Source organism: Sphaeramia orbicularis, chromosome 12, assembly GCF_902148855.1.
Source record: "Sphaeramia orbicularis chromosome 12, fSphaOr1.1, whole genome shotgun sequence".
Lineage (NCBI taxonomy): Eukaryota > Metazoa > Chordata > Actinopteri > Kurtiformes > Apogonidae > Sphaeramia > Sphaeramia orbicularis.
In genome coordinates, this window is record NC_043968.1 from 736,419 (window position 1) to 748,530 (window position 12,112).

At 39.2% G+C, this 12,112-nt stretch overlaps 1 long non-coding RNA gene across 1 annotated transcript; it reads right to left on the minus strand.

The window, feature by feature from the left end:
• Positions 1-3,571: 3,571 nt before the first annotated feature.
• Positions 3,572-6,382, minus strand: LOC115430647 (uncharacterized). Its single transcript, XR_003936969.1, has 3 exons — positions 6,194-6,382; positions 4,239-4,316; positions 3,572-3,734 (listed from the first exon to the last, which is right to left on the minus strand). It is a non-coding gene; the product is annotated as an uncharacterized LOC115430647 (long non-coding RNA).
• Between the last annotated feature and the right edge of the window lie 5,730 nt (positions 6,383-12,112).

Sequence of the window (12,112 nt, forward strand, 5' to 3'; positions counted from 1 at the left end):
CCCAATACTTTTGTCCATATAGTTTAGGAATGTCATTCCAATCACTTACCATCCTGCAGAAAAGAGCAACAAGGACCGTTCACAAGGTTCAGCACTTGGAACATACAAATCCACTGTTTAGACGATCCGAACTACTGAAACTAACTGACATCGTATCTGACCAAACAGCAACAATCATGTACGAGGCAAAAAACAGACAATTACCAGAAAATATCCAAAACATTTTAGAAATCAGGAGGGAGGTTATCAGTTAAGAGGGGAACAGAACTTCAAAATCCATAAGAGTACAACACCTTAAAAGTTTTTGTTTATCTATTTCTGGTGTGAAGTTATGGAACAATCTAAGTGAGGAACTCAAGCAAAGTCCAAATATGAACCAGTTTAAGAAAATGTACTGAAATGTTTAGTTTAGCAGTTACATTTGATAACTACAAAAGCACTTGGAGACTGCAGACCTCCGCCAAGGCAGGTCAGTGCCCCCCCCCCCCGATCAACACCAAAATGTAATCATTTGTTCCTTGTGCCAGCATCATTATTTGAATATGATATATATATATATATCTATATATATATATATATATATATAATATATATATATATATATATATATATATTTGCTGGTTTAGACAAAGGGGTGAGAGCTAATAAACAATGGTTCTTCTCACTTCTTTTCAAATATGACTTTTTTTGTGTATTATTTTTGCTTCCTTTAATTTTCATTTCTATATTATGTTGTGCAAAGAAGTCAATTAGTAACAATCAGGAAGCTTGTACTATTTCCATATTCGAAATAAATCAATGGAAAAAACCCTCAATATTTCTTTACAGTTTAATAGTAGATTGTTTCATACAGTCTTATGCTAATAGGACACTAAATGATTGGCTGTCGTGTGGAAAAAGGGTGGGATTAAATAAGCACCACTTCCTCCCACTGCTTTTCCAGTATGTGTTTTCATGTTTTCTGTAAATCCATTTTATTTCGAGGGCGGATTATTATTTGTTTTGTTGCATATTTGAGACTCAGAGGACGGAGGTTTGAAACCCGGAACAGAAGAGTCCGAACAGCGCCTTTTTTTTCCAACAACTTTGTGGATTAGACTTTAATTTGGACGTGATCTCCAAAGCAGTTGTTCACAGATACAGAGCTCGGAGTTGAACAGCGTCGACCCCCCCCCCAGCCCCCTTTCCCCCCCGTCACGTGACTGTACAAGGCTAGAAAAAGTCCACAGCAACAGCACACAAACATACAAAATAGTATTTACCAAATTCAGTTGTGGATTCATAATTCCTCATAATTCGTCTAGTTAAATACATCTGAGCGGTAAACCCTGGTGACGCTGCCCAAACGTAGCAAAAAAAAAAAAAAACGACTTCAAGTCAAATGTATACAATCTTATTTACAGTAGCGACAGTTGATCAAAGTGCATTAAAGAGTCCTGATTGGAGGTCCGGTGTCAGGGATGTGGACGGATATGTACAAGGTTTACAAAGGCTGGGACCCAAACACCACAGGAAGAAGAGAAGAAAAGAGGAAAAACACACAGACGGAAGAGAAAGGAAAGAAAACCTGCACAGGTCACATGATTCGACCTCAAATACTAAGATGGGACTGTCGGCCAGCGCTCAAATCTGGACGCCTCCCCTCGGCTCGTCTTTAAATTAGAATAATCCACCGTTTTTCGGACTCTGACTTTTCGGCGTAAATCCTGTCCGGCAGAGTCCGAGTGTTCGCAGAGAGAGAGAAACGCCACGTCCAGGAAGCAAAAAGAAAAAAAAAGAAATCACAGCGTTCCTCTCAAGTTAGACACCGTCAGGACAGAGTGGAAGCCAGGGTCCGAAAGTTTAAGAAAAAAAAAAAAAAAAAAAAGAATTCATGGAAACCCTTTGGATGCAGTGTGTGAAAATACTTGGAATATGCACAGAATAATCATAATAAATAAGACTTCCTCCGGTCGTCCCGGCCACAGGTAATGCACTTCAGAAGGCATGTAGGTTGGACTGTAAGGGCTGCTGCTGCTACGGCAACCGTCGGCATGGAAACCAGGGGCCACACCACGCCGCTCTACGGGCTGCCGTACGGGGAAGAAGAAAAAAACAAAACAAAAAAAGCAGCGAGACGATCAGGATAAATCGTCATCTGTGCTCACTATCGAAATCTGGAGGAGAGAGAAAGAAAGAAGGAGAGAGGGGTTTATTAGACGAAGATGAGCTCTGACCTTTAATACCATAAAAACAGTTCAGTATCGTTTATCGTCCTCAGGTGGAGTTGGAAAATCCAAGTCAGTCACAGCAGACGCAGAAGAAAAACAGACAAAGTACACCAATATGTGGACAAAAGTCTGTGGACACACTGAATTCAGGTGTTTGTTTTCTAACAGGGGTCTGGGATCCAAAACAATAAGAACTAATGTCTGAATAGAGTTTTATATTATGGGATATAAACATGTATCGATTATAATATTGATGTTTTTATGTCTGATCCTCATGAACAGAACATCTGACAGCTGGAGACATGATATTTATGTCCATAAGGTTGTAAATACTGTATCAATCATCATAGCAACACACGTAAACTACTGGATGGTCATCTTCAGTCGTATCTCATGCAAATAATCATTTAACCTCTCGATCATTTTCATCAATTGACTAATCGGTTTCAAAGATAATCAATAGTCGCAGCTGTTGAACAGTCACTTTTGTCCCGTTTAGGCTCTGGGAGTTCGATTTACATAATATAATAATAATAATAATAATAATAATATCATAATAATAATAATAATAATAATAATAATTAATAATAATAATAATAACAACAACAACAACAACAACAACAGCAAGGAGAAAAAGAAAAAAGAAAAAGAAGAAGAAATAGAAAAAGAAGAAAAGAAAAAGGAAAAAGATGAAGAAAAAAGAAAAAAGAAAAAGAAGAAAAAAATCATACGATTTAAAACATATTGTTATCAATACTATTACTGTTATTTATCTCTCTCTATACACACACTATATATATATATATATATATTATATATATATATATATATATATTATATATATATATATGTACACACACACACACAGACATACACACACAACATACACACAGTGTATATTATAACATAATTGCATTGTACATAATTAGTTATTTATTATTATTATTATTACTAATTTGTCATTTATTGTTCCTACTTGTCCTTTCTAATGTGTTATTGCCTGTTTTTTTCCGCTAGTGTTTGTATAACATAATTCTTGTCATTAGTATTTTCTTCTAATTTTTTTTTGATATACAGTATGAACCCATTTGTTTTTGTGCTGATACTGGAACCATGTGTGCGTCTGAACCCATCTGTCCTACATGTGTCCGCTGTTGGACCATAGACCACCACGTTCCACTTAATCTGTTTAATCTGTGGATGCACGACAACGCCACCGCCGGGATTACACAAGGTCCCGGAGTCGGGCTGGGAGCGGAGGTCGTTGCCGGGGGCGACGGGATTAAATCTGCACAGATGCTCAGAGCGGCCGCTGCGGCTGCAGTGGCGAGGGGCGGGGCTAGCGGGTCTACTCAGCCGGGTAGGTGTGTCCCACGTTGGCGCCGTGCCGGGTGATGTCGATGTTCAGGTCTTCTTCTGTGGTTTTCAGGTAGACGGGGTTGTCGAAGTTCATGCTCTTCTGGTTCTTCAGCTGCCAGTTCCTCCACATCAGGTAAGAACCAGCAGCAGCCATGGCCAACAACACTGGAAATAAAAATACAAACACAGGAGGGGTTAGAGAGGAGGAGAGGAAGAAAAAGAAAAAGGAGGATGAGAAGAAGAAAAAGGAGCAGAAGAAGAAGAAGGAGGAGGAGGAGAACAAGAAGGAGAAAAAGAAGGAGGAGAAAAAGAAGGAGAAGAAGAAACTGTGAATGTCATGCTGCTGTAAGTGGTGTTGGTGCGTTTGTATCAGAGTACTTTTACGAGTACAAGTACACACACTGAGTATCAGACCTGACACCTGATACTGGTATCAGTATCGGTGCGTCCCTATAAACACACCATATTTTTGATCCAAAAAACACCCTTCCCATATTCTACATAAAAATCTGATTATTATTATTATTTATTTGTCCTACTGTCATATGTCATTGGTTCATGTTTATTCTTCTTTTCGGTTCCAGGTCCAAATGCCGGCAGGTTCAGTGTCTCAGTGATGGCGAATGTGAGGCTGTTCAGTGTGTTTTTATGGTGTTGTCCTTCACTTACACACTGGTAAAATGGCCCAGGCAGCGACAGAACCTCTGGCCGTGGAATCCACCTGGATGGACGTGCTCACATTGGCTTCTGAAACACATAAACACACAAAAAAAAATGAATTAACACTGAGGTACCTGAACGCACCATGACGCCAGACGGCAGGATTTAAGGTCAACTGTTCAGATTAATGGAGGGTTGGAGGTGAAGGAGATTCAGGAAGGGAGGAGAAGAGACAGAAGAGCATCTGAGGAGTTAAAGGAAAGGTGGAGAAGACGAGTGGAGAAGGACAGACAGGATTATGAAGGAGACATCAGAAGGACGTTTGGACACAAAGAGACAGAGGCTGGAGAGAGATGGTTGGACACTGACAAAGGAAGGACAGACTGGGAAGAAGAGGAGTCAGATGTCTGCAGTAGTTGTATCTGTCTGAATACTTTTACTACAGATTTAAGTACATTTGAGTATTTTTATATTCTAAACATTGACTGAATTCACTAATAGTCATTTTTTCCTTCGGTCTTGTTTTTATTTTTTTTCTAGGTTCTATTCTGTCTTTTTAATCCATTCTTTCTTGTCAATCTCTGGTCTGTAGTTTGATTCCAGCTGACTTTACTCTGGTCAGTTCCTGTTTTTCAACACTAGATGGTGCTGTTGAGCTGAGTTTAACACTGATGACAACAGTAACAGAAAGAACCAGGTTTAATGAACGGGATCAGAGGAACAGAACCAGGTTTAATTAATGAACCAGATCAGGACGGTTTCTACCAACTAAACAAACTCCAGGGCGACGCTAAGTGAACAAAGAGAACAAGTGACTGAATTCAAGCCAAACTGGAACAAGAATGTCCAACTGAAGACGACATCTGAACAAACACGTTAAATAAAACCACGAAGAAAACCAGTACAGGACCACAAAGAAAACCAGTACAGGAACAACCAGTACAGGACCACATAAAACCAGTACAGGACCACATAAAGCCAGTACAGGAGCACAAAAAAAACAGTACAGGACCACAAACTGAACTGGGACAGTCCACCTTAAAAGTGTTTACACTGGAAGAGCCACGACAACAAACACAAACTAAACTGGAGCCGTTTGAGTTTGATGGAAAACTGAAATATCTGCACATGTGAGCTGTTTCCATAATCACAACGAACCAATGAAAACAGAGGATTTATGAAGGTCAGAGTTTAGATACCAAACAAACTCAACGTTTCAGTGTCTGAGGAAAAGACCGTTTCATTTTTAATCTAAGGAGCCTCGTTAGTGGACCCTTGGATCAGACCTGTGTGGTTCCTCAGAGTGGACACAGTCCCTGATCTGGATCTGGAACCACTCCTGTCCAATTTTACTGGAGATACAGTCACCAGCATCTAGTTGCCCAGTCTAGCTGAGGGCATCTAGTTGCGGGCATCTAGTTGCGAGTATCTAGTTAATTTTTAATTTTTTCAGTTGTATTTTTACTCTATTTCACAGTCGTAGAATTAAAAATAGTGCATATAAGTTTGCAGACGTTCATCCAGTGTGCAGACGTTCATCCACAGTGTGCATAACCTGCTCACCCAGACACCAGAAGGAAAGACGTCTGTTAAAGCATGTGATAAGAATTAGTTGAAAATGACCTTCAAATGAGTTTAGGGCTGGAAACAGTTTGTATCTAAATGTAATTAGTGTGAAACAGACACAGAAGGCATTATTACAGACATTTACCCCAGGATCAGACTGTTACAGACACATGAGGGCATGTTAGTGTTTATCAGATGAACAAAAGAGGTCGATTGACGAGTATCAGGAGGAAAATAAACCAACGTAAGCCCAGAGAACCAGCAGACAGAAGCAGTTCAGAAGCAGATGTTGAACACTTAAACCATTTAAAAGCACCTCCTCAATCCACAGCCGCATTTCAAAGCACAGACTGAAACCAGCAGAAAACCCACGGCTGAGGACTCGGGTATGCTTTTACCTGTGGGCGGCTGTTTGACAGCTTTCCCATCATCCTTTGAGGGACCTTTGGTAATGGGCTCTGTCACAGAAAGAGCCAAGAGTCAAAGCAACGTCAAAAAACACAAAACCTGAATCTGAAGCCCAGGCCTATTTTTACACTGAACATTCAACTGGGTCTTCATCAGAAATAGACCAGGTCTCAGGAGGAAAAAAAACGAGTAAATAAACAGTCCATGAAAGCACCGTCTGACGAGAACAGGCAGAAAATGGACGACTACGTTCACAAACAACAGCAGCGTCACCACCGCTCCACCGGCATCGCGACTGCTCTACCGACGTGTAGAAATGAAAAGTGGAGGCAGAATATTGTTAAAATTGCATTTATTTTTCTTCAGAAATTTCAGTTTTTCCAGGTTATTCACATGTTTGTTTGGATAGTTTATAAAAGTAAGTATTTTCATAATTTAATGGGGTTTTTTTTTTTTGCACTAAAACAAAGACAAAATTTGGAGTGGTCATTATTTCTAGGTTATTCTGTTATTATTTGACAGGTCCGGCCCACTGGAGATCAAATCAGGCAGAACATGGAACCTGAAAGAAATTGAGTTTGAGAGCCCTGCTTTTACACAAACCACACAAAATAAACCAACGAAACCCTGATTACACTGGTAAATATGACCATTACAATGAACGTCAGCTGAGTAGTTTGGGTTTTTTAGTGACATAATTTACACCAGTGGTTCTGAACTGGTCTGGTTCAGGACCCACTATCACCCCTTAAAGCAGCGTAGGACTTTCATGGCAAATTTTTTTCCAACTGTGTTAAACCCCAGTGAAATCCTAATTATGACTAATCCATTAGTCTTTCCGTGCTTACACACCTGAATCACTTCCCTCATTGTGAACCACAGTCCTGCACTGGGTCAGGTAACTGGGTAACCCGCAAAAGCATACAGAGATGGGTTAAAAAAAAACAAGAAAAAAAAAAGAATTTCCGCGGATACGGGCACGGGTAAAATTAAACGAAATGTGGGTGAGTACCAGGTAAGGAAGTCAAAAAAATAAAAGATCCATGGATGAAAATAATTTGCAGGACATACTTTTTTTTTCTTTTGTTCAGACAAGGTCTAGTTTTTAGATGTTACCTGCTTGACAGTTTCGACTGTGACTCCAGTCTTCCTTAGAAGCGTCATCCGACGTACTGCTGATGTGTCATTAATCAGCTGGTCTGCTCAACTGACCAATCAGAGCCTGTCGAGACGCTTCTGAGGAAGACTGGAGTCACAGTCGAAACTGTCAAGCAGGTATCATCTAAAAACTATACCTTGTCTGAAAAAAAGAAAAAAAGAAAAGTGTAATTACATAAACAGAAGAAAAAGAGCCTTAATTTGCTGGACATTTAATGATGATCATCTAATTTGACCGTACAATTAACCATCTACTTCACATCTGGGAAGAAAAATCTAACATTAAACTTTAAGGAAATATGATGTTTTATGTCAAATCATCATGAACAGGACTTCTGATAGCTGTAGACATATGTCCCATTACTTTTGTCCATATAGTTTGTAAACATAATACTTTCTTTAAGTTTTAGAGGCAGAATATTTAAAATCATAGTCATGATACAGAAAAAAAAAACAATGTTGAGAGAAACCTCTGATGATGATGAGCTCTGACGTTTAATACAATAAAAACATTTCAGTATTGTTTATCGTCCTCAGGTGGAGTTGGAAAATCCAAGTCAGTCACAGCAGATGCAGAAGAAAATGACAAATACACTGTGTGGACGAAAGTATGTGGACACTTTGAATCCAGGTGTTTGTTTCTAACAGGGGTCTGGGAACCAAAACAAAGGACTAATGTCAGAATATAGTTTTATATTATGGGATAAATATCATATTGATTATTAATATTGATGTTTTTATGTCTGATCCTTATGAACAGGACATCTGACAGCTGGAGACATGATGTGTCCACATATTTATGTCCATAAAGTTTATAAACATCGATATTCCCCAATATAAAACTATATTTTGTCATTAGTCATTATTGTTTTGTATCCATTAGAAAAGAAACACCTGAATTCAACGTGTCCACATACTTTTGTCTATATACTGCATTATTATCCCCGTTTCTCTAGGTGTGGTTTCCATTTCTGAACATCAAGGCTTAATAAATCCCTGATCATGACGATAAAAAACAACTGAAACAGTCGTGGTTTCACAGAGGAGCCATAAAACAAAGACCTCATAAACTCTGGTGGTAAGCAGAGGCTCCATCAGACTGTATTTCAACCTGAGGTTGTTCAGCTGGAAGCCAAACGCTCCCCGGTCGCCTCTAAAGGACGTTATTCCAATTCCTCTGGTGGTATTTTCAGGTTGAACCATAATGTGAAGAGCAGCGCTTATTACTTTAACTAACCAGATTAAAGCCAGTAGAGGCAGCGGACACACAATGCTCTACAGTTCGTAGCGGGTGCAGCTGCCACGGCTGTGAAATGGGATAAATATGTTCGTCGGAGGTTTAGCAAAGAGTAACGAGGCCTTTGGCTTCAGCCCAACTGGGAGGAAGGTGGAGGGGCACTGAGCCAGCGCCAGGCGTCCACTGTAGCCCCGCCCACCCCATTCTCACTTCTAAAATAGTACCAGTCCTGTAAACACTGAGGCTTTGAGCAGTCCACAGTCGAACAAACCCCACACACACACAGTTTTGGATTTTTCATTCTAGTTTAGTTTTATTTAGTTTTGACTTTTTTTCTGTAATTCAATTAGTTTAAATTAGTTTTTAGAGCAGGTTTGAGAGTTTTTATTAGTTTTCATTTTTTCTCTAAATGCTTAGTTTTAGTTTTGTTCTAGTATTTTTTAGTTATGTCATATCTTTTATCTTCTTCGTCGTCATGTTCAAATAAATCCCAGACAGGACTTTCTCCCAGCAGGAAGCAACGTGTTGAAAGATGTCAACGGAGGCGTTAATAACCCCCCTCCCAACCAAAGTGTAATAATGAAAGAAAATCAATATTATAAACCATTCTTTTACTTTTCTTTGAATAATTTGTAGTGCAACTTAAAAACAACTTAAAGGTGGAGTAGGAGAGGCTTTTCTGAAGCATTTTTACTATATTGCTTAAAATCCCCTTCCAAGGTTGCAACAGTTTTGGATTTTTCATTCTACTTTAGTTTTATTTAGTTTTGACTCTTTTTCTCTAATTCAGTTCGTTTAAATTCGTTTTTAGAGCAGGTTTGCTAGTTTTTATTAGTTTTCATTTTTTTCTGAATGCTTAGTTTTAGTATTAATTTTTGTTTAGTCGTCTTTTCTCTTCTTCTCTGTCATTGTATTCAAATAAATCCCAGACAGGACTCTGCTGCTTTCTTCCAACTTTAGTCTCCATGTTTCCAGGTAGAGTGAGGACCAGAAGACGACTGGAAACCACAAGTGATGGACCGTCAAGTGTCGTATGGTGACAGCAGATAAAATTGCTAGAGTGAAATAAATCACTTCCGTATCAATCAGACATTGACAAATACGAAACGAAGGGAATTTTATCCATAATTTTTATCTGTTTTAGTTAGTTTTGTAAACACACAATACAGTTTCAGTTAGTTATAATTTTTCCTTTAATTATAGTTTTTATTTATTTCAGTTCACGAAAATGTTTTTTCAATTCTAGTTTTTGTCTTTTCGTTAGTTTTCGTTAATGATAATAACCTTGACTGGAACACATCATGTCTACAGCGGTCAGATGTTCCTGTTGATGAGGACTTGAGCTAAAAAACACCAATATTTACTGAAAGTTTTTGGTAGATTTTTCTTCGTCAATGAGATGTGAAGTAGTAATTCAGGGAGGCAAGGGGTATTGTTTTAGTTCAGTTTGTTTAACACTTTAGCAGCAAAACTATTGGTTGAATTCATACCTAATTGGGTTTATAGATTACCAGTGACCCACAATAGATTTCATTACATTTTGGGATAATAACCTTGACACACACACACATATATCTTGGCTGTTTGGTTCAGTCTGAGCGGTCGCACAGAGCCTGAAGGCAGCACCAGATTCTCAAACAGCCCGTGAGGAGGAGAGGCAGTCTGCTTCAGCACGTCAACGCCCGTACGCGTCAGCCTGGAAAACCTGCTGCTGATGCTTTTACTGGTGCACAGAGCTCATCTCCTCCTGCCCATCACACAGATTTAGGTTTGGACGATGTGGCCGAGGGTAAAAGATTCACAGTTTTATGAAAAAAGGAACAGGCAGAAGTAGATATTTGAGTAAAAGTCCTCAAAAGTAAAAAGAAGACACTGTCTTATTACAGGCAGAGTGGAGGAGGCGGAGTCAGGTAAAAAAACGGAAGTATCGCGCCGCATTGCTATGACGTCCAGGTACTGTAAAGTGGGTAGCATCCTGTAATGGAAACGGTCTCCAGGAAAAGGACCTGGTACCCAAGTCGAGTCGAGCCGAGTTGAGTCCATGTAGCGGAAACGCAGCATTAGAGTCTGGTTTCGACTGACTCAATATGTAAAGTGTCATGAGGTAACTTTTGTTATGATTTGGTGCTATATAAAAAAATTCGATTGATTGATTGAGGTTTTGTAATGTCAGACATTTATGATCAGAAATGTTCCAGCTGTAGCTCAGTGGGAACTGCCAACCTGGATGCTGAAACACTACTGACGTGGTGATGGGCGGAGCATCAGACCAAAACAACATAAACTTTATTTAGAGTCTGACACTTGGCTTTTCAAATGCAAATATTGTGTCTGGACTCCTACTGTCAGTGATGTCAGTATTTCAGCTGAACAGGATTCCTTAATGTCTTTTGACATTCAGGGCCATTTTATGATTACTGGGAAAAGAATTCTTACATACAGCACCTTTAAAAACAGTTCCAGTGTCCCTGTGTGTCGTCTGTTCTATGTGGATCAGAACCAGTTGAATGTGTGAGGTTGTCAGGTTCTGTTCTATGTTCCAGTCCTGGTTCTGTTCTAGGGCGGCCATGGCTCAGTTGGTAGAGCGGGTTGTCCAATAACCGAAGGGTTGGCGGTTCGAATCCTGCTCTGTCCATGTGCTGTTGTGTCCCTGGGCAAGACACTTCACCCTCCTTGCCTCCAGTGCTGCTGCTCACACTGGTGTATGAATGTGTGTGAATGTGGGGTGGTATGTTCCAGTCCTGGTTCTGTTCTATGTTCCAGTCCTGTGGTCTGGACGCAAGAGATCCATCTCCCAATAGGAGTGGGCGGGACTTTCACTGGAGGAGAACTCAACTCATCCAATCACAGTCCATATATGACTTCTATCAGTGATCAATAGGAACTAGATCAGGGGTCTCCAACATGCGTCCCGGGGCCCAAATGTGTCCCACCAAAGGTTCCAATCCGGCCCGTGGGATGAATTTGCAAAGTGTAAAAACTCATTTTAGTTGCGGTTCCACATTCAGACCAATATGATCTACAGTCAAATAATAACAGCAGAAGAACCCACAAAAACGAATGACTGCAGATTTTCTTCTTTGATGTGAAAAAAAATATTCCATTATGCCTATAAATAATGACAACTTCAAATTTTTTTCTTTGTTTTAGTGCAAAAAATAACATTAAATTATGAAAATATTCACATTTACAAACTATCCTGTAACAATAAAATGTCAAAAACTGAACAAATATGAACAACCTGAAATGTCTAAAGAAAATTTAAGCTCAATTTGAACTCTTTTCTGCCTGTTCCTCAGTGTTTAGTGTCTTTGTAGATCTGATCCATAATGCACATGGAGAAATGAGCAGTTGAGGCAGAATATCGTTAAAATTGCAGTTTTTTCTTAAGAAATTTCAGTTTTTTCAGGTTATTCGCATGTTTTTTGTTTGAATAGTTTATAAAAGTAAGTATTTTCACAATTTAATGTTTTTTTTTCCACTAAAACAAGACAAAAATTTGCAGTTGTCATTA